At 43.3% G+C, this 22,470-nt stretch overlaps 1 protein-coding gene across 1 annotated transcript in view; it reads right to left on the reverse strand.

Moving 5' to 3' along the window:
- Positions 1-22,470, reverse strand: part of NF1 (neurofibromin 1) — a 5,218,972-nt gene that overhangs the window by 2,655,706 nt on the left and 2,540,796 nt on the right. The window lies entirely within an intron of this gene.

The following is a 22,470-nucleotide window of genomic DNA, read 5'->3' on the forward strand; positions in this document are numbered from 1 at the left end:
GATATTTAAAGCATATGGAACTGACAATTTAATACCCTGATAGCAAGAGTAGCTGAGGTGTATACTTACCACATCTGTCCAGTGCTTGGGAATCCCTGTCTGAGGGGGTGGGATTCTTAGCAGAGGTTGCTTTAATCCCTTTTGGCTTTTAAGAAATTACCTCCGGGTCAGCTGTTGGATTTTTAAAATGATATTTGTGTGAGTCAGGGACTCTGTAGTACCTGTATGGTTTTCTGGGAGCAGGAGGGGGGCATCTGGAGTCAAGCTGGATTGAAGGAAAACATCATCCCCCACATCTAGGATTGGGGGGTAGCTAAGGGTCTGTGTTGTGGAAGATCCAGAAACTCTCTGAGTATCTTTTTTGACTGAGGGTAGTCTTGACTTTCCTGTTGGAAATGCTCCCTTACGGTATGCAGGGTTTTCCCAAAGGAAAAATCCTCTGGGGGAAAAGCTGAAGGAATGGATTCCTCTGCATCAGAATCCTCGTTTGTGGAGAGGGGCTGCATGCCTTTATAGTCAGATGCATCGGATTCACCTGACTCTTGTTCAGACAAAAATACTTGAGACGGATCTCTTTTCCTTTTTGAGGGGGTGGCTTGCCTTCCCCTAATCAGCATGATAAGGTCTTCTGCCATTTTAAGCATTTGAAACTGAGGCAAGGGAGCTGGCGCCTGAGAAGGAGTAGTTTGTTTCTTGGGTGTGGTTCGACCCCTGGGCCTAAGGAACTTAGTTGTTTTCGAAAGAATGGTAGTCGGGAAAGAAGGCATCGGTCTATGTCAGGATTCGGTGTTGCAAAGGACTTCCTCGGAACCCAGTGCCTGCACAGCAGCTCCGGACCCATCCAAGGTAGACACGACCGCAGGATCCTTAAACGAAGAAGAGTTGCGGCATACCGGACTCCGAAAGGGTCTCGGTAGCGGCCCGCGAATTAATTGAAGTGGGCATCAGGGGCTGCGAAAGCGCCTCACTGAGGTCCAGGGGACGGATGACTAACTTAATGAAAGCATCGTCAGAAGGTTTGGTCCTGTGCAGTCTCTCTCTCTAAGTTTTTTCAGAAGATCTGCTGTCGGATGGCTTACCGAAGTCATATCGGAACTGGAGAACTGTAAACAGAAATATCTGGCTACAATAAGGGTAAAACGACGGATAGTTCTGATGTTAAACAAAGCACAGAAGCGACAACGAGGGACATTGTGGTCTGGGCCTAGGCAAGTGACTCACTATGAGTGGAAGTCTCAGTGTGGTATTTGCTTTCCACAGGCGAGATAATTAACTTTTTCTGACATCGGTTAGTGCAATAAAATAGGATCCCCAATGGGGTACGTAACTTTCAAAGACTTCAACTTCAATTTGGAAATGAAAACTCAGGTAGTGGCCGGCCGGCACTTGGGCGAACTGCTTCTGCTTCAGGCTCCATGGCAAGAAAGACTGATGTAATGGCGTCAGCTGCCTTCCTTTATACCACTGACAACCTGACATCAGTCCTCAAGTGACAGCAACCGACGCAGAAATACTAAGTCTCTGGTATTCAGGCTGGCCGAGGGCTACCCTGGCAGGGATAATCCAAATGTGATGACTGCAACAGTGAAACACAAAGAACATCCAGAATTACCACAGGGCTAACAGTCCCATGTCTCGGCTGTCTGCAGGCCCTCTTTCTGTTACTCCTAAGAGAGAAGCCAAAGAGCAGGGAAGAGAACCCTATAATGTGTAAACTGTTATCCACTTCATCGACGAAGGTGTCAAGCAAGTTACAGCAACACTTACAAAGGCCAATCTCGATGATGGAAGCGTTAAGCATGAAGCTATCTAGCTTACTTTTTTTTTTTTTTTGGGGGGGGGGGGTAGCCATGAGTGTTGTGCTTCTGACCAGCTGACTAATGTGTCAGTAGAAGGAACGGACTGCTCTTTTTTTTTTTTTTTTTTTTAAATTGCGCTTTACTTGAAGAGCTGGGGAGAAGGGGCAAGAGGACTGTGCTGTATGTTAAGGTCTGCATAAAGAAACTTGCAAGTCTTAGAGAAGGGTCTATATTAGAACATTGAAGTTTTAACTGCGAATGTTCTAATATCGACCCTATTCAGCGAAAGCTGAAAATATCAAAGCAACAGAAAAACAAATTTTTTCCTAGGGAAAGAATTTGGTTGTCCATTTCTGTTGCTTCGGTATTTTCAGAACTGTGGTGGAAAGTTACAGGTGGGGTTCAAGTAAGTGTGCGATTGAGTGCAGATTAGTTAGGGTGCGGGTTAGGTATGTGTGCGATTGTGTGGACGTAAGGGTTAGGACGGGTTAGATGAGCTAGGGTGCAGATTAGGTATGTGTGCGATTGCATGGACGTGAGCGTTAGGGTGGCTTAGGTGAGTTAGGGCTAAGGCGCAGGTGAGGTGAGTGTGCGATAGTGACGGACCTTAGGGTTAGGGTTTGGGTTAAGGTAAGTGGATAGTTAGTGGTGTGTGTATATTTTAGTGTAGGGTTAGGTGTAAGATTTTAGGTGTATGTGTGTGGATTGCTGTTTGTTTGGTGTGCTTGTGTTGTGTGCATGTGTTTTGGAACAGCAAATGTTTTCCCTAGGAAAAAATTCGCTGTTCTGTATGTTCAATGTTTTCAGCTTTCGCTGAATAGGGATCGATATAAGAACATTCAAAGCTTTGAAACTTCGATGTTCTAATATAGACCCTTAGAGAAGTCATTTTTTTCCCCTCCAACTGAGGGGTTGAGGAGCTAGTTTGTGGGACTGGAATGGGCTGCTGGTTTAGCCAGCTATGCTACTGAGCGATGGCATGGCATCTAGGTTCAGGAAAGTCATCCTGCCACTGTACTCAGCCAACATCAGACCCATCAATGAGTATAAAGCTCCTTTCTGTATGTACCCGACCATGCACATGCAACAACTGCAACATCCACAGAGGTTCCTTACAAAAAGAATACAGGGAATAAAAAACAATGTCCTCTGCAGATTGCCTCAAAGCCCTATCTTTACACTCTGTTTCGTACATATTTCTGAGAGGTAATTTATGCCTGGCTTACAAGGCATCTTTGGATCACACTCTGATGGACCTTTTGCATATCGGCAAAATGAACAGCACCAGAAAGAATAGTTATAGAAAATTTACCATAACCATAGATGTCCCTCTTTTCACTGCTGCAGTATTCTTAACCAGAGGAATCTCCCACCCTGAAGGTGAACAGACACTTGCCAGTATACAAAAGTCTTATACTACTATAGGGTATGTGGGACTTCGCTTGTAGGCTGCTGTCCGATGTAGGCCATAAAAGTGAAGTATGCACGTACCATCCTCAGAACTGAAAACCCCAGGAGGAATGCCAGACTAAGAATATAAAAGGTCAGTACATCCAAGCAAAACAACAGACCGGGGGAAGGAGGGAGGGATACAATACTGTAACAGTGAAGGGAAGGATATCTCTAGTTATGGTAAGATGTTACACAACTATTCTATATCCTCCTATTCACTTGCTGCAGTATTCTTAACCTTAGGGAAAGTGCCAAAGCTTGAGAAGGAAGGAGCAGAGAAGCTCTCATTGAAGACATGCAAAATTGCTTTAGCAAACCCAGCTCTGGATCTGGAAATGCCATCCAGTTTGTAGTGTTTTGTAAAAGGAAGGAGCAGAGAAGCTCTCAGTGAAGACATGCAAAATTGCTTTAGCAAAACCAGCTCTGGATCTGGAAATGCCATCCAGTTTGTAGTGTTTTGTAAAGGTATGGACAAAAGACTAAGTGGCTGCTTCAAGGATGGTGCTGTTATCTAAGCCCTTGAAGAAGGCCTTAAAGGAAGCCGCAGCTCTGGTAGAGTGGGCCTTCATGGGTGAAGAGTCTCTTTCCATGGAGGGTGTAACAATGAAAGTTCACAAATAACTTATCAAATTTCCTGATAGCTTTAGTCTTGTCCAGGTAAAACCCAAGTTTTATGTATACATTTAAGAATTGTAGTACCTTCTCACTGTGGTTTTGTGGAGAAGGGAAGAAGGTAGGCAGCTGAATGAAATGGTTAAGGGATAACTCATTAACCACTTTTGGCATAAAGGAAGGAGTTGTTATCAAGGATACCCTATACTTATAAAATATCAAGAAGAGGGGCACCCCCACAAGGGCGTGAAGCTCCGACAGCCTTCTGGCTGAGGTCAAGGCCACTAGTAAAACAGTTTTCCAAGAGCAATGTTTGAGGGAGGACGAAGATGCAGGCTCAAAAGGGCCCAGGGTCAACTATTCTAGAACAAAATTAAGGTCCCAAGGAGGAGGAATATGCTTCTTGGGAAGCCTAATGTGAAGGATGCCCTTAAGGAATTGTTTCACCTCAAATCTGGATGCTACAGGAGAAAGAGGCAAACAATAGCTGACGTGTGTTTTGACAGAGGAGTAAGCCAAGCCAACAGAGAGCAATTCACACAACTAAGACAGAACCATTGGGATTCCCACTGTCAGAAGGTCTTGGTTCCTAGAGAGACACCAGAGTGAATTTTTTCCACTTGGAAATGTAAGATTTTCTAGTACTGGGTTTTCTGGCCTCCTGCAAAACCCTCAGCAAATCTTGTGACAATAAGTGTCTGAAGGGTATTAGAATCCCATCACCCACTGTGTCAGCTGGAGTGCTGAGAGGTGTGGGTGTATTAGGGATCCTTTGTTCTGTGTGAGAAGGTACACTGTGGGGTACCTTGTGGTGATGGTCCTTGGCTAAATGAAGGAGGAGGGGGAACCACTGCTATCTTACCAAAAAGGATTTATCAGCAAGATATTTGGTTGGTCTTGTCGAATTTTGAACAGGACCTTTGGTATTAGAGTAAGGGGTGGGAATGCATACAAAAACATCCCCCTCCAAGAGAAGAAGAGAGCATCTACCTTCCAAATCAGAGGACTTGGGACTCTGGCACAAACTTTTGGAAGTTGTCTATTCAGGGGGGAGACAAATAAGTCTACTTGAGGAATACAACATTGGTGGACTATGTCCAGCAACAAGTCCCTGTGAAGCATCAATTCGTGGGATTGAGTCAGGGACCTGATTAAGGAGTTGGAGGGAATATACATTGCCTCAATAGTCATGTGGTACTGGGCCAGAAATTCCCATACAACAACAGCCAACTTGCAAAGGAGATATGATTTGGTCCCCTCTGCTTACTAACACACCAGAGGACTGTCATGTCTGTGAACAGTTGTGAAGGGCCTGGGCAAAGGAGAGGCTGAAATGCTTGTAGAGCTAATAGCAATGCTCACATTTCCCTGATGTTGATGTGTTCTGATTTCTGGGAGGGAGACCCAAATTCCCTGAACTGGGAATTTGCCCAAGGCTGCTCCCCAGCCCACATCTAATGCATTTGTGTAGAGTTCTAGGTGAGGATGCAGGGGTAGACCTGGATTTAGGTCCATCTGTTGCATCCACCAGAGCAGTTCTTTCTTTAGGCAAGGGATGAGGGGGACTTTGTATTCTAGTGGGTAAGAGTGCTGGGTCTACAATGATCTGAGGAACCACTGGAATTTCCTCATGTGGAGTTTTGCCAACAACACCATACGAATGGTTAAAGCCACGAATCCCAGCACCCTAAGTTACTCCCTAGCCGTGATGTGAGTCAAGGGGAGAAGGCAGTGAAAGAAGAACTGAAGGTCCTGCACCTTCTGAGGTGAAAGTGACATTCTCTTAATGTCTGTTGGGATTTGACAATCCAGGAAAACATGATCCTGTGAACGGGTCAAGGCTGACTTCCTGTAGTTGATGGTGAATCCCATTTTCCCGAGGAGGGAAATGATGGTCTCCAGGTTTTTGACTAGACTGTGGGAAATCGGGACCTATAAGAACAGGTCGTCCAGGTACAGAAAAATCTGGATGCCCAAAAGTCTGCAGTGTGCAGTCACTGGAGTCAGGCATTTTGTGAATACCCTTGGTGCTGTAGAAAGACTAAAGGGCAAGGCAGAGAATTGAAAATGCCAGGAACCCTCAAAAAAGGGTAAGAATTTCCTGAATATGGGGGAAACGGGATGTGAAGGCAAGCATCTTTTATATCTAGAGATGCCATGTATCCTTGCGGAAGGAAAAGGGGGGATTGAGTTTGGAGTGTCAGCATTTTGAAGGTAGGAATCTTAAAGATGGTGTTGAGATGGGACAAATCCAGGATTGGGCTCAAGGGGCCATCCTTTCTGGGTACTAAGCACATTCTTGAAGAGAAACCTATCCCTCGAGGTTTGGGGAACCTTTTGAATGAAGCCCTGTTGCCAAAGCTCTCAAAGTACCTCTGGGAAGAGGAGCAACTGTTCTCGGGGGGTTGAGGAATGCTCATGAAGGTGGAGGTGGAATGTCAAATCATGAAGTATCCTTTTCTGATTATGAAAAGAACCCATGTGTCTTGGGTGATGCTTTCCCAGACCCTGTGAGAGTTTGACAGGTGAAGGGAAAGAGATGAAAGGCAAACATCTGCAGGGTAGTCACAGATTCCCTGCTTTGTCAGGAAAGGACTGCCTCTGCTGTGAGGATGGCCGAGACCTCCTAGGCCTCTGTTGTCTCGTCTTCTCTGCAAGACTTAGAGGGGTGATAAGTGCAGTTATGGATGAAAACAGACTTGGAAGGGAAATTCCTATGAAACATGGGCACAGGAGTAACCAGGATGTGTTGCAAATCCTTGAGTTCCTTTTTTTTTTTTTCTGTGGGGACCTATGTAGAGAGAGGCTGCTGTCTTACCAAATATGGCTGAATTGTCTAGTGGTGCATCCATTAATTTGGATTTGAAGTCATCCTGGAGGGGCTGTAACCTGAGCCAGAAAAATCTTCTAAGAACTGAACCAGTAGCAGCTGCCCTAGCACAAGTCTCTGCAGCACCACAGCTGCATTTAATTGAATGTTTTACCACTTGGGAGGAAGCTCCCAGGATAGGTACAGCCAAGGCTTTTTCTGAATCGGGAAAATCTGCAATGGCAATAGACTCCAGATACAAAAGCTCCAATGAGTACTTAGTCATGTGTGCCTGACAACTGATAGCCCTGAAAGCCATGGACTGACATATAGATCCTTTTTACCTAGTCTCTCAAGGGTTCTACTCTGTCAAATGGGAGAAGACTGGAGGAGGGAAGCAACGTAGAAGGTTTATCTTTCCTATTTTCAGAAGAGTTTCACCACAGGATCTCTCTTCCATAGGGGAGTCAACACCGACTGACTTCTCTTCAGGGGAAACACATTCCTGGGGAAAAGGGATTTGTGTAGAATAATCTATATTCTTCAAAGGAAAATTTATTAGATGAGTCATTGTCTCTAATCCTTTTTTGAAAAAGGTTGGGGAGCAGCTGTGGGAGCACTGAAACAAGCTTTGAGAAAAGGCCTGCCAATCTGCAGGGGCCTCTCTCTTACGTAAAAAATGCTTAGTATTCTGCTTTTTCTTTGCAGGAGAAATGCTCCTATGCAACATCGTAGGACTGGAAGAAAGCCTGCATTCAAATGTGTCTGACTCTGTCTCTTCTCTTGGTTGGGTGCGAGGTACCCCCCCTAGGACCCTCTGTACTTTCGAGCCTAGGGTCCCCCACAACATCCTTATCCGACATCTGTTTGACCTCTACAGACATGCGCACGGCCAAAGTCAAGGTGGCCTCAGAACTGGGATGAGGCTGTGAATCCATGCCTGAAGTCAGACGAACCTCCAGGTTGACAAGCACCTCAGGAAAAACATCTGTCAGTAGCGGTGCAGTGGAAGCTGCAGGCTGAGTTTTTTTGGCCTTGTTCTTCACAGGCTCAGCGTTGGACCCAGAGGTACCCTCCATACATTTAGCTAATAATTCAAGCCATCGGCTGTCTAAATAAATAGCAAGAGAGGAAAGCCTGCTTCAAAGGGTTTTTGGGACGAAGGACTGGCAAATACTACAGGACTTGTACTCATGGTTAGGGCCTAAACAAGAGAGACACTGTGAATGGCTGTCCTTATGTGACATTTGTCTTCCACACTGGCACTTGCCCTTCTTGGATGACATAACCAAAACAGTAGTAAGAGAAAAATATCCCCTAATGGGGCACTTATTTGCCAAAAGGCTGAAGTCACAAATGCTGAAGCGATCAGACTGATTTATCAGAATGGCATTCTCAATGGCGTCAGAAAGGTTTGAAGGATGGTATGTGTGTACGTCACTTTTATGGCTTACATCTAACAGCAGCCTATGAGCGCCGTCCTACAGTAGTACGATGCTTTTGTATATTGGCCGACGTCGGGTCGCATTCAGGTGTGAGATCTTTACTTTCCGCACAGTCAGGAATCAACATAATTTTTTGTTGAAGCAATCCAATAACATGTTGTTGATACTTTAACATATGAAAATGGCAGTTTAAAGCTCGAATGGCCAAGGTTGCAGAAGTGTAAACCTTCTTACCCCATCTATCCAGCGCCCTGGAGTCTCTATCAGAGGGAGTAGGATTTTAGCAGTAAAAGCCTTAATGCCCTTGGGTCCCTGTGAAATAGTCTCTGGATCCGCAATAGGATTTTTAAAAATGAACTTGTGTCAATCAAGAACCCTGTAATATCTGTCAGGCTTTCTGGGAGCAGGAGGCAAGGAATCAGGGGCCAAACTAGATTCTGAAAAAACATCATCAACAATGTCTAGTACTGGAGGAATAGCTAAAGGCCTATGCTGAGGCAGGAGTAAAAAATCCCTAAGCCTCTTTTCTGAATCAGAAAAATCCTGGCTTTCCCAGTGCAAATGCTCCCTTACAGTATGCAAGGTTTCACCAAAAGAAAAATCCTCTGGTGGGGAAGCAGAGGGAATAGAGTCCTCTGCATCAGCATCCTCATACGTAGATAAGGGCAAATCCAGACCTTCAGAAGAATCAGAAAAATCAGAATCCTGGTCAGAAGATTCATAAACAGCTTCGGTCTTAGGTCTCTTAGAAGGGGGAGGCTGGCTTCCCCTGATTAGAGTTATAAGATCTTCAACCATTCTTATTTGTTTCTTAGGCATAGAGGCCTGAACTTGCGGACTGGGCGTCGTTTTTTTAGGCAGGGTTTGAGATTTAGGCTTAAAAGAAGATGTCAGTTTAATATGCAAGTTGTAGGCCTGAATACATCCTCAGAAGCCGATGCCTGCACAGCGGCTCCGGACCCATCCAAGGTAGAGACATCTGCAGGTTCCACAGTTGAAGCATACTGGACTCTGAATGGGTCTCAGTAGAGGCCTGCGAATAAGAAGTAGCGGGTATCAGGGGCTGCGAAAGTGCCTGAGTAACAGCGAACTGGCGACTGGCTTAGGAGAAGCATCGTCAGCAGTTTTGGACCTCGGTGGCCTGTCTCTGTCTTAATCCTTGCATTTTTGTGGAATCCTGGTAGTCGGATGGCTAACCGATGACATTTCTGGATAATTAAACAGAGAACTAAAATATTTTGAGGCGAAAATATACAGACGACGGATGGGCTCTGATTAAATAAAGCACAAAACCGACAGCACAGTATGTTGTGGTCAGGGCCTAGGCAAGGAATACAGCACGAATGAAAATCTTTATGAGGTATTTGCTTTCCACAAGTAATGCAATTATTAACTTTTACTGACATCAGTAAGGAGCAAGAAAAAGTTTCCCCAACGGGGTACTTAGCTTTAGTTGAAGACTTCAGTTCTCAACCTCGAACGAAAATTTCATGAGTAGGCCGACCGGCACTTGCAAACTGCTTCTGCTTCGGGCACCGCACGGAATGAAAGACTGATGTAATGGTGTCGGCTGCATGTTTATAACCCTGACGACCTGACGTCATGGAAGAAGGGACAGCAACCGACACAGGACCCAAAGCTTTGTTAATCAGGCCGAATGAGGGCAAATGCAAGCAGATAACCCAAAAGTGATGACTGCAACAGTGAAACATGAAAAACATCTGCTTGAGCAGTGGATGAAAGAAGAAGGGAGGTTCTGTGTTATACTTGGCTGAAATGGCTGAGGCGTGAATTTTGATGGAGGAGAAAGACGGGCCCTTGTGAAGCATCTCAGTTAAGTATTATGAAATCTGAGGTAAACTGGGCACTGCTGTGCTCATCCCTTGAGATTTGTTCCAGGCACAGAATCTTTTCCATTTTTCAGCATAAGATTTTCTAGTACTAGGCCTCCTTGCCTCTAAAATGATATCCATCACTGGTTTACTGAGGGATGGTTAAGGAGAGATTAGGTAATTAGCCAGGCTGCTAGGTTCAGGGTTTGAAGCTGAGGGTGCAGAATCTGGTTCTCCTGCTGAGACAATAGGGTAGGAGTCTGAGGCAGGTGCCATGGGGTCAACAGTGACACACTGCGCAAGAGGGGGGTTACCAGTGTTGGCGTGGCCAGTCTGGTGCAATCACAATTGTCCTTGGTTTACCTTGTTTGATCTTTAGTAGTACTTTGGACAGCAGAGGCAGAGGAGGAAAGGCATAAACTGAAGGACAGAGCATCCACTTTCTAAGCTTGTTTGTGGGGAGTCCTTGTGCAAACTTTGTCCAATTTATAGTTCTTGGGGGAGGCAAACAGGTCTATATCTGGGCTCCCCCATTTGCTTGTCAACATGCTGAAAATCGTTGGTTCCAGTAACCACTCGTGTGGGTCCATGAGGTTTCTACTTAGTTCGTCTACCAGTGTGTTTAGTATTCCTGGCAGGAATTGAGCTTGTAAATGCACTTGGTAGCGCAGGGCTGTGTTCCACAATGCCATGGCTAGTCTGCAGAGGGGGTAAGAATGTGTACCCCCCTGCTTGTTAATAAACCACATTACAGTGGTGTTGTCCATCTTCACTATTAATTTCCCTGGAAGAATGTGGTCCTTGAAGGCTGTCAGAGCATTCTGTACAGTTAACATTTCTTTTTGATTGATATGCAGGTGCATTTGATTTGTGTTCCATTTGCCCAGAATGCACTTCCCTGCCAGGTGAGCCCCCCATGCATAGTCTGATGCGTCTGCTGTTAGGGTTTGGGCAGCAGGGGGTAGTGTGAATGGTAGTCCCTTGTTTTGGTGGCAGGTCTCTGCCCACCAAAAGAACTCTAGGCGTGGCAAGGTATGATAGGAATCATTGCTTCTAGATCCGGAGAATGTTGACACCATAGGCTTTTTAGATACCATTGTAGTTTCCTCATATGCAGTCTTGTATATGGAATTAAAAGAATGCTAAGGCTTGTAGTATTTGCCCTGCAGATAGCAGGGTTTTTGTGGCCACTTGTTTGAAGCAGGTTGTCAAATGAATTTGTTTCTCTGGAGTGAGGAAAACCATCTGGAAAGCTGTATTCAAGCTTGCTCCCAGGAATATAATTTGTTGACAGGGTACCAGGTGTGATTTATTTTCATTTATGGTGTACCCCAGACAAGTTAGCACCCTTTGTACAAAGGCCAGATGATTGAAAAGTATGTCCTGGCTTTCTGCCTGAATTAGACAATAGTCCAGGTATGGGTATATTTGACAATTTCTTTACCTGCAAAATGCAATGACTGGAGCTAGGCACTTTGTGAATACCCTGGGCCAAAGGGCAGTGCAGAGAACTGATAGTGCGTGTAGCCTGCTTTGAAGCATAGGTATCTTCTGCAAGATTCCCTGATTTGGATGTGCAGGTATGCTTCCTTTAAATCTAGTGTTGCCAACCAGGTGTCTTTGCCTAGCATAGGGAGCAACTTGTAAAGAGTCAGCATCTTGAATTTTGGGATCACCAAAAAGGTGTTTACAGTAGAGAGGTCCAGGATAGGATGCCATGAATTGTCTTTTCTGGGTACCAGGAAAAGTCTCTAGTAGAAACCTTGTCCCTTTTCTCTTCTGGTACCAACTGAATAGCCCCCATACTTAAGAGAGAAAGTACTTGCTTTTGGGCCTCTGCCCACTGATTTTGGGGTAGATATGCCAACCCGCTTGGTGTTGGTAATGTATGGAAGTGAATTCTGTATCCCTGGGACACTATTTAAAACCCATTTGACATGGGTGATGAATTCCCAGTTCTTTGCATGGAAAGCAATCTTTCCCCCCAAAGGGGCAGTCAGTTGAGAAGTGCTTGGAAGTTTTAAAAAGAAGTCATTGAGACAGTTTGCCATAGGGGGGAGTTTTAGTACTCCCAGATTTGGAAGGGGAGACCCCCACTGCTTAGTCCCGAGCGTACCCTGGGACTGAAGCCTGGGAGCTCTGCTGAATCTGGGTTTGGACTGAGAAGGTCTGGAAGAGGCAGGAAAGGACCCGTTCTTGGAAGGCCAATGTCTACTAAACCTTGGAGGTTGTACTTGTAAAAAAATCTTTAACAGTTTGCATAAATTTAGCTTTTTCCTCCATTTTTTTAAGAACTTCTTCTGCCAGGCGGTCCTGGTTTACGGGAGCATCCAGTAATTTCCCTTTAACATGATCTGGCAAGGATTGCTCCTTAAGCCAAGCATGCCTTCTAAGTACAGACCCAGTTACAGCAGCCCTGCAAGATGCCTCTAGTGGATGAAAACCACATTGAAAAGTATGTTTTTCAACTTTTTCAGCTGAATGCAGTAAATCCTGTAAATCCTTATTTTCAGCAGAATCAGGAATCAACATCATTTTCTGTTTGAGCAATCCAAATAATATGCTGCTGATATTTTAACATATGAAACTGGCAGTATAAGGCCCTAATGGCCAAAGTTGCAGAAGTGTATACCTTCTTACCCCATCTATCCAGCGCCCTGGAGTCTCTATAAGAGGGGGTAGGATTTTTGGCAGTAGTAGCTTTAATGCCCATGGGTCCCTGTGAAATGGTCTCAGGATCCGCAGTAGGATTTTTAAAAAGGAAATTGTGAGTCAGAGACCCTGTTATATCTATCAGGTTTTCTGGGAACAGGAGGTAGAGTCAAAGGCCAAGCTAGATTCCGGACAGGCATCATCAACAATGTCTAGTACAGGAGGTATGGCTAGAGGCCTGTGCTGGGGCAGAAGTAAGAAATCCCTAAGCTTCATTTTAGAATCAGAATAATCCTGGCTTTCCCAGTGAAAATGCTCCCTGAGAGTATGCAAGGTTTCACCAAAAGAGAAATCCTCTGGGGGGGATGCAGAGGGAATAGATTCTTCAGCATAAGAATCCTCATAGGTAGATAAGGGTAAATCCTGGCCATCAGAGGAAACAGAAAATTCAGAATCCTGGTCGGAAGTATCATAAACAAACTCAGTCCTAGGTCTCTTAAAAGAGGAAGGCGGGCTTCCCCTGATTAAAGTAATAAGGTTTTCAGCCATTCTTATTTGTTTTTTTAGGCATAGAGGCCTGACCATGCGGTCTGGGCGTCAGTTTTCTAGGCATGGTTCGAGTTTTAGGCCTTGAAGAAGAAGATGGCATTGGTTTAATACTCAAGTCAGTAGGCTTAAATACACCCTCAGAAGCCGGTGCCTGCACAATGGCTCCGGACCCATCCAAGGTAGACACATCCACAAGTTCCACAGTTGAAGCATCTCGCGGCATACCGGACTCCGAATGGGTCTCAGGAGGTGCCTGCGAATCTGAAGTAGCGGGCATCAGGGGCTGCGAAAGCGCCTCACTGAGTACCGACGAACTGGCGACTGGCTTAGCAGAAGCGTAGTCGGCAGCTTTGGACCTAGGCGGCCTGTCTCTGTCTTTATCTTTGCATTTTTTTGGAATGTCGATAGTCAGATGGCTTACCAAAGACATATCAGGATAATTGAACTGAGCACCAAAATATTTAGAAGTGAAAATACACTGACGTCTGATAGTTCGTGGTTTAAATAAGGCACAAAACAGACAGCGAGGTACTTTGTGGTCAGGGCCTAGGAAAGGAATACAGTACGAATGAAAATCTTTATGAGGTATTTGCTTTCCAAAAGTAATGCAATTATTTACTTTTACTAACATCGGTTTAGAGCAAGAAAAAGTTTCCCCAACAGGGTACTTAGCTTTTAGTTGAAGACCTCGGTTCTGAAACTCGAGAACAAAAATTTCAGGAGTCGGCCAACCGGCACTTGTGAACTGCTTCTGCTTCAGTCACCGCACAGCAAGAAAGACTGATGTAATGGCATCGGCTGCATGTTTTATACCCCTGACAACCTGACGTCACACAAGAAGGGACAACTGACGCAGGACCAAAGACTTTGTTAATCAGGCCGACTGAGGGCTACTGCAAACAGATAATCCAATTGTAATGACTGCAACAGTGAAACATGAAGAACATCTTCCAAATTGTTCCAGAGATGATCCCCAGTAACTTGAGAGGTGTCTAATGATTAGTAACGTTCAAGGCCAGGTACAATGCAGGCTGCAACTATTGTGGGAGCCACTTTCCACCATGATTTCAACCAGTGCCCAACATTCAAAGGTACATACTCCACAGACCCACTCCCAAAGATGAGGCAAGCAGGCTAAAACCTCATCATTACTCTCCTCCCTCATGCCAACTCTGCAAGTGCCCAAAGCAACTAATCAAACTTTGGCCACCTGGGCTGTAGTCAGAGCTTTATCACTCTACACTACCACAGCTGACTAGAAGAAATCACTAAAATAGAACCCCTTTGAAATTACTTTTCCATTCTCTTATACCATATGTGAGAGGATTCCTCCAATGTGTCATAAAATGATAATCAATGACTTCACTTAAGAAAACTTCACATCTTCCTCAACTAGTGCTAGTGGCAGACAGGGCAGCAAAATATGCCTAATATTACAAAAAGAAAAAGCCTGAGGGGTAGGGAGGGAAAAAAACAATAAGGGTAGTCATTTTCTGAATTTCAACTACCCTACAAGGCACGGGGAAAACATGCTTTCTGGCCTACACGTAAAACTTTAATTAAATTAGCTGGCTTTACTATGTAGAAGAATTAAAATTTGAGAACAATTCAAATGATCCAGGTTACATTAGTGGTCAGGAAGCTCAAGGGACAGCCAAGGATGTCAAGACATAATGGGGCAAATGTGCTTTCCTCCTCTGTAACCAGGTGGGGGTGGAGTGGGGGGACTGTAGATGTATCAAGATGCAGACTGTGAAAGTACACATCCAGTAGAGACTGGAGATCAGCTGATGTGCATATGACTTAAAAAGAAAGGTAAGGATGCTGATGGATTGCATCACTTGTACGACCAATGGGCATACCCTCAATCCTTTCATTGTAAGCCTTCCTTCCTCCATGGGCATTTGCAAAAACATGCTGGGACAGCTTACAGCAAAAGTTCCACAGTGGATTCCTGGTTGAAAGCTGCACTGTGATTGGCTCATCTGACAAGAATGAATTACAGAGCGACATGATCCTTACAGAAGTTCACATGGTCAGTAGGCAACAAAGGAATAAAATGCAACTTAAAACATACTTTTATTATGATTCAATATTTATGCTGACAAAGGGTTGCTCGAGTAATCCCTTGAAATCTATTTGCCACAAAGATATCAACCACCCAGTGAAGATAATCACACCACCCTGGGACTAGTGACTTTCACGACTTAGTAACGGTTTTAAATTCCAACATTTGTAAATGTGAGTCCTGGAACAGTGAGGCAATGTACATAAATGGGAACTTGTGAAAGTACAGTTGTTAAAGAACTTAGATGTTCAACTGATCATTACTGCAGTATTTCTAAGAGAATATCTTGCCAGGGATAGCTGTACATCCTGCCAGGATATCAAAGCTTAAGTGTCATCAAAATCTAAAGCAGATGTAATTGAAGTACAGAACAATTTTAAGGAGACAAAGGGACAAGAGGTAGGATCTTTAGAAGAGAGAGAGAGCCAACTACATAGACATTGCTAGAATAATACATGCAGAATAAAGGTCAGGAAAAGAAATGAAGTTTAACAAAAGGCAGGAATTGAGTAATTTGTGCAATCCTGGTGTGAATAATTGTTAAAACAAAAGAGAACAAATATTAATATGGTTTGTTGTCCTTTCTATTAACGTGTATGTACCTATGCTTTAAGTGATAATTTAATAAGTGTGTTTAATTCAAAAAAAATTGTAGGCATTTTCCTCTAGCTCAGTAAAGTTGATGTATGATGTGGCAAGGCTATGAAGTATAAAAGGCACAAAACAGTCACAAAGTACCTCAGGACTTTCTTGCTCCAGTCCCAAAAACCAACAAGGAAAAAAGAAGCGTGTAAACCAAAAAAGAACAAATCTACCAAAAGAGGGAAGAAGGAAGGGATGCCACCTTGGTAAATACAAAAAAATAAGGAAAAGTAGAGGGAAGGAGGGTGAGATGTAATACTACAGTGATCAGTCAGACATCTACTGTTATTTTAAGTTCTTGGGCAACTGTATTATGCCCCTCCTAAGATCTTTACTGCAGAATTACTAACAAGTTGGAAAATTCCCAAACCTTTTTAAATCTCAAGGGAGAAGTAGGAATAAAGAGTTGAGATGGAATCTAGCATTCCTTGTAAGATGGACCTTGCACATTCAGCTTTTTAAAAAGCATCAGTTTTGTATTGTTTGGTAAACATATGCACACAAGACCAAGTAAGGTGCCTCTAAAATGAATCTAGAGTCTAGCCTTTTGAAAAACGCACCAGGAGAAGCTACAGCTCTTGGAGAGTGTGCCTTAACCAAACTTGGAGGTTCTTTTCCATGATTTCCCTCTAATTGATAGAACAAAAAGAGATGGCAGAGGAGATCCATCTGGAAATTATTTGGGGACAGGAAATCTCAAATTTTTGTCCTGAAATGAAATGAAATGTTGGTCTGAATTTTCTGATAGACTCAGACTTGTTCGATAAAATCTAAGTTCTCTGTGACTACATAATGAGTGCAAAATTATTAACCCCGTTTTAGGGGGAGGGGGAAATGTAGGGAAGGCTAATGGTCAGGTTTAATGACAGCTCATTAACTGCCTAAGGCATGAAAGATGGCTTTGTTCTGAGAGTAACCCCATCTTTATGAAAAATCAAAAAGGGAAGAGATGCCATGACTGCTTACAGTTCAGAAACCCTATTTTCAGAAGCAAGAGCCACCAGAAGGACTCTTCCAAGTAAATAATCATCAAGGAAATGGAAGAAGCAGGCCCAAAAGGAAGGGTTAACTTTTCTAAAACGTAATTTAGGTCCCAAGGAGGAAGAGGAATAGATTTCCTGTGTGGCCTGAGGATACTTTTTAAAAACTGCTTGCCTGCATGTTTTGAAATCAAGGAAGGCAGGGAAAAAATGACCACAAATGTGCTTTTACATACAAATAGACCATCCCCAAGTTGAGCAGCTCATAAGAGTAAAGCAGAATGGTAGGTATAGCAATTTGATAAAGGCCCTGATTTTTCTTTTGACACCAGGTAAAAAATTCTCATCCACATGGAAACAAGTTCTTCATGTAGCAAGTTTTCAGCCCTGTACTACCTGAAGCATGTCCTCAGAAAAAGATGCCTTAAAGGAATCAAAATCCAATCATCCGAAGAGTTAGGTTTAGAGTCTGTAGGTTTGGATGAAAGAGCATATTTTCACTGTGAGCAAATCCATCCTGTGAGCTAACTTGTAATGACTGCCTTGGGCCAGATGGAACAGAAGGGAAGAACCAGTGCTGTATGGACCAAAAAGGAGTCACCAACATGATTTTGGGTTTACCCTTCTTGATTTTAAGAACCTTTGGAATTAGGGGTAGGGGACAGAATGCATACAAGAATCTCCCCTTCCAGGAAAAACATACAGCATCCACTTTCCAAGCCTCTGAGTTATGGGATTCTGGAAACAAACAGCCTGAGCTGCCTGTTCTCACTGGAGGCAAAAAGATCTATTGCAGGAGTATCCCATTAATATACAATCTGTAGGAACTGCTTTCTGTAACATCCATGCCTGAGGTTCTGCCTGGTATCTGCTTAAGTACTCTGCATTTCCTTGGATAACATTATGTTGGCAAAAAGTTTGCAAGGAAAAAGAGCACTGAATGGCTATTTTCCAAGCAGACACTGCAAGTCTGCATGGGTGGTAGGATCTTGTCTTGCCTTAAGTACCACATAACTATGGTATTGTTTGCCAATATTTGGGGAGGACTGGAATTCTAGACAAAACTTAGCATAAGAGAGGAAGTTTCCTGAATGGGGATACTTATCTGTCCTATGAAATGGAACCAGCACCATTCGTGCATATGACAGATTGATAAAGAAGTGAAGGTTGACTATTTGAGCGAGCTAGCAGCAAAACTGTTGAGGTACTTTGCACCAGTAAGTCCTGTATGAACCTCAGTCTTGGCACCCCTTTGGTGATGCTTTGGACAAATGGCTTAGCTTTAGTGTCCTGGCTGGACATAAAAATATCCCTATTTGTTAGTAATAATGCAACAGAGATAATAAGGAGCACATCTTCCATATACTACATACAACGAATCTCTGACTTGCATTACTTCTTTACTGGGCTAAGACAATATTGGACTTCATATATTTAAGTACCAGGGGTATAGGACTGCAGTTAAGCTCGCCTTCCTGCAAAAAATAACTTTAAGGAAAGGACAGCTGTGTAAGACCTTACTATAACAGCAGATGTCCTTCTCTTCACCGCTGCAATATTCTTTACAATAAGGATTCCCTGCCAAGGGTGGCCCAATGTCTGGCCAGTACACAAAAGCATTTAGGCTGCTTTAAGGTATACTGTATGTCACATGTATGCTTCTCTCATACAGCATAGGGCATAAAGATGATGGAAAAAAGAAATATAAAAAAAAAAAAAAAAAACAGCCAAATTCCACTTCAGCACAATTCTATATTGCACATTTTATTCTGGTACCTCAGCTTATCGCCTTCTTAGGAATAATTTAAGTAATACAAACTGCTCCTATTTATACACAAAAAGTACCACTTCCCCCAATAAAACAATTATTCAATCAACCAATCCATTAACATTCAATTAACATTTATATACAATTTATTACACTTTAACCATTTATAAAAGCTTTCCATTACAGACTTTAATGCACAAACCAAAACATTTTCTTATACAAAAATACAAATATTTCCAATAAAGTCAAACTACTATCTAAATTCATTCCCCTGGGATGAAGTGTCCTATAATTAATAATCATTCTGCATTCCAACTTATTACGTTTTTCTTTGAAACTATCCCCCCCATCCAAAAGTGGTTGAACCAATACACTAAAAAACAGAGTGCCTGCGATCCCCCATGTGCAGAAATAAAGATGATGTCCAGAAGTACCATCCTCAGAACTGAGAGCTCCAACAGGAATTCCAGTCCAAGGAAAAAAGGGGTAACCAGTACATCCAGGAAAGAACCAGGAGGAGGGAGGGAGTGAATACTGCAACAGTGGAGAGAAAGACATCTACCATTACGATAAGTCTTGCACAACTGTACTATGTCCTTCCATTTCACTGTTGCAGTATTCTTTACAATTGGGAGAGTGCCAAATTTCAGGGAGAATAGGGGAAAAGAATGGACCAGCAGAGCTCTCCAACAGCCCATATAGACTGGCTCTAACAAAGCCAGCTCTAGCTCTGGAAATCACATCCAACTTATAGTGCTTAGTAAATGTATGCACAGAAAGTTAGGTAGCTGCCTCATGAATAGCGTTAGTATCCAAACCCTTGAAAAAAACACCAGAAGAAGCCACAACCCTAGTAGAATGAGCCTTAACAGAAGAAGAAAGGCTCTTGCAATGGAAGGCATAGCAAAGAAATGGCTTTAGAAATCCAATAAGAAACAGTTTGTTTGGAAACAGCCAAACCTAAGGATCTAGGATGAAAGGAAACAAACAGCTGATCAGATTTACAAAAAGTCTTAATCTTATCCAAATAAAATCTGACTTGCCTAGGCACATCCAAGGTGTGCAGCACCTTCTCAAAAGCAGATTGCGGAGAAAAGAAAAAAGTGGGCAAGTGAACAGACTGATTAAGAGACGACTCATTCACCACCTTAGGCATAAAAGAATCATTAGTACAAAAGGGACACCCCTGTCCTTATGGAAAACTAAAAAAACAGGACAAACCATAAAGGCTTGAAGCTCAGACACCCATCAGGCAGACGTAAGGGCTAACAAAAGTACATTCTTCCAAGAATAATGCTGTAAGGAAGCTGAAGCTACAGGCTCAAAAGGAGCCTAGGTCAAATTTTCTAAAACAAAAGGAAAAAAAAAATTAGAGCAAAAACCCCAACGGGGTACTTATCTGAAATGGCTTGGTGACATACTTCTCAACCTCTTAGAGCAAAAATTCTGGACAAAGTCATAAATAATGCAGGACAAAGTTCCCAAAACAGTGACAATATTGCTTTTTTTTAAACTTAGAAAGTGGACTGAATAAAAGGTATTGCATTAGCAATAATTTTCCGAAAGGTATAAAGTCTGAAACTGAAACGCCCTTCTTTATTTAATGACATCCACCCTCAATGATTTGCCAATCATTTGCTAGAAAACCACAATTTTGAGAAATAGACCAAAAATATGAGTCAAACATCTGTACAGTTGAGAGGTATGCTTGGTGAACCAGCAACAAAGCAGGAGTTCAGACTGACGGCAAAGTTGCTCTGAGGATGGTACATCCGGATGTCACCTTGATGCCCTACACTATACATGGGGAGCATATATGTGTGATGTATGGCACACCTTAAAGTAATTTAAAGCCTTTGATATACTGGCCAGACATCGGGCCACCATTGGTAGGGGATCCCTATTGTAAAGAATACTGCAACAGTGAAATGGAATAACATCAACAGTGACTATTGACATTTATTGCTCTACTTCAGTTTTGTTTTGCTTTTCTTTTATTTATTGTTTTAATTTGAGGTTTTGCAATTATGGGTCACAAACATGACTCTCAACTACCCAGAGTTTTGCAAAATGTCCAGATTTTTTCCTCATATATTTTGGTCTTTTCCTCAAAATTTGTTTTTTCTATGAGAGCACTGAAGATTGAAATCACCAACTATTGATACACATTTCAGTTTCAAATTTCATATCCTTCAGAAAGTGCATGCTAAAACACACAGCACAGTAGTGTACACTTATCATAAATGTAGATGTTTGAGTGTATTCACTGTTGCAGTCATTACATTTGGGTCATCTGCCTGCAGGTAGCCCTCAGCCGGCCTGATTAACAGTCTTTGGTCTTGCGTCGGATGCTGTCTCTTCTTCCATGACGTCAGGTAGTCAGGGGTATAAAGCATGCAGCCGACGCCATTACATCAGTTTTTCTTGCCCCAGATGTCAGGTACCCTCATAATGGGAAGCAAATATATTCAAGGTTACACCTCCAACAGAAAACAAATACACCAGAAAGCTTAAATACAGTAAACAAAAAAGAAAGGTATATCCAATAGAAGTCAGGGGGCTGGAGGGAGGGTAACCAGGACTGCAACAGTGAATACACTCGAACATCTACATATATGGTAAGTGTTCACAACAGTACTATGTTCTTCATGTTTCACTGTTGCAGTCATTACATTTGGGTAGATTCCCAAAGCTAAGGAAGGGAGGAGGCAGTTAGAGAGCATTAGGACCAGCTATTAAGCCCTGCAAGACTGAAGTGGCAAAACCAGCTCTGGATTTAGAAAAAATAGGCAAGTGGTAATGCTTGGTGAAGGTATGTACAGAGCTCCAGGTAGCAGCTTCTAGGATGTCCCTGGTAGGGACACCTCTGAGAAAGGCTGTTGAAGTACATGCAGCCCTGGTGGTATGTGACCTTCTCCTCTGTGGGGTAGGTTTTCCTTGGTGCTTATAGCAGAAATGAATGCAATGGCCTATCCACTTAGAAATGGTTTGTTTTGAAATGACATTCCCCTCTGCCCCTGCAGCAAAGGCAACTAGCAGCTGTTCAGTTTTCCTGAGAGGCTTAGTCCTGTCCAAATAAAATCAAAGTTGTCTGTGCATGTCCAAAGAGTGCAGCATTCGTTCTCCTTTGTTCTGTGGATTAGAAAAGAAGGTTGGCAAATGAATGGACTGATTAAGCCACCTTGGGCATAAAGGAAGGGCTGGTCCTGAGGGACACCCTGTCTGCATGGAAGATGATAAAGGACTCCACTGCCATGAGGACCTGTAATTCAGACACTTTTCTTGCTGAAGTGATGGCTAGAAGAAAAGCTGTTTTCCAAGAAAGGAATTTCAACTCTGCAGTTGCAGCTGGCTCAAAAGGAGGTAGAGTGCGCTTTTCCAATACAAAGTTAAGGTCCCAGGCTGGAGTAGGGGCTCTCCTGGGTGGTCATGGCCGAGGCATGAATTTTAATAGACGAGAAGGAAAGGCCCTTGTGGAGCATCTCTGTTAAGTATTGAAAAATATGTGGTAAGCTGGGCAGTTTTGCCCATCCCTTGAGTCTGGCTCCAGAAACAGTATCTTTTCCACTTTTCAGCATAGGATTTTCTAGTACTAGGCCTCATTGCCTCCAGAATGACATCCAGTACTTGCTTACTGAGGGATTGTACTGGAAAGCTCAGATAATTAGCCAGGCTGCAAGGTTCAGAGTTTGAAGCTGGGGGTGAAGAATCTGGCCCTCCTGCTGGGACAGCAAGGAAGGGGTCTGAGGCAGGTGCCATGGTTCCAGCAGTGACATACTGCGCAAGAGGGGGTACCAGTGTTGGCATGGACAGTCTGGTGCAATGAGTATAGTCCTTGGTTTGTCCTGTTTGATCTCTAGCA

This window comes from Protopterus annectens, chromosome 13.part0, assembly GCF_019279795.1.
Source record: "Protopterus annectens isolate FY-2018-M chromosome 13.part0, PAN1.0, whole genome shotgun sequence".
Classification (NCBI taxonomy): Eukaryota; Metazoa; Chordata; order Ceratodontiformes; family Protopteridae; genus Protopterus; species Protopterus annectens.